Source organism: Aplysia californica, unplaced genomic scaffold (genome assembly GCF_000002075.1).
Source record: "Aplysia californica isolate F4 #8 unplaced genomic scaffold, AplCal3.0 scaffold00051, whole genome shotgun sequence".
NCBI lineage: Eukaryota > Metazoa > Mollusca > Gastropoda > Aplysiida > Aplysiidae > Aplysia > Aplysia californica.
Window position 1 is genome coordinate 1,063,472 of NW_004797321.1, and position 1,105 is coordinate 1,064,576.

Consider the following 1,105-nt stretch of genomic DNA (forward strand, 5'->3'; position numbering starts at 1 on the left):
GGAGGTGAGGGTCATCTGGTTTCAGATGTAAAATAAGTAAGAAATTGGCCGCCGAAAATTAGTTTTTTCTTTAGCTTGAGAATCCGTGGAAACTGAAATGTACATTTTTGTGCCTTTAATCAACGTTTTTCAGTAAAAATCCACGTAGAAATGTGTTCTTTAATGGGCAGGAAAAGTGTTTAACCAAAAAACAACAACAACAAAACATCGATAAAAATTCAAAAACCGACAGAAAAATGCTAGTTTCTTCATTTGTATTACTTTGACGAGAACCTGATTTCACCACGCTGCCTCACATATTTTTGGATCAGTGTCATTTTAGATAACTGAAGTCTTGGCAAGAATCTAGTATGTAAGTGCACTTTGTGTGTGCACCTCGCCATCAACTTCTGATACCTTCTTCTTCCTTTGGGGTTTCTCTTTTTGCCTGTATGTCTGTCTGACACCCTTCTCTCTCTCTCTCTCTCTCTCTCTCTCTCTCTCTCTCTTTCCCCAATCGATTTGTTTGTTGTTTGTCTTGCCCTTCCCCATGGATACCGAGGCTGCTGGCCTAAGTGCCCTTTTGATCCAGCCATAGATTGAGATGATGGGCGGTGTCTCTCTCTGACTCCCCTCTGTGAGAGTTTAATTGATACCATTGATCTCCAGTTGGGGAAGTGTTATTGTAGGGGTAATTACTCCCATCTTGGGAGGGAATGAATTGAGTGCAAGTTATTATTGTCTGCTCACTGTCTTGTTGTGTTTTGTATGTGTGGACTGACATTCTTTGAGACTAGGTGGAGAGATTGTCTGCTGCATACATACATCCACAGGAAAATTGATTGCAGAGCTTTTATTTAAGCTCTTAACGACAAGAATTTAAAAAGGTTTGGGCTCACCTCAGAGCAGTGGAAATGTGTGGGTCTTTGAACAAATTCTTTAGTGTTGCAGCTTTTTTTGACTCGTTGGAACATGTTCCAGATCAATGAATCTTGTTGGAAACTTTTTGTGTGCTTGTGAACCTGATCTTTTCCTATATGTGTGTCTGTCTGTCTCTCTCTCTCTTTTTCTTGTTAGCTTGCTCAATACATTTTGTGAATATTATTAGATTTCAAATTTACCCCCC

General features: G+C 39.7%; 1 protein-coding gene across 1 annotated transcript in view; it reads left to right on the forward strand.

Moving 5' to 3' along the window:
• Window positions 1–1,105, forward strand: part of LOC101849825 (guanine nucleotide-binding protein G(s) subunit alpha) — a 67,985-nt gene that overhangs the window by 14,746 nt on the left and 52,134 nt on the right. The gene's annotated exons all lie outside the window — the stretch shown is intronic.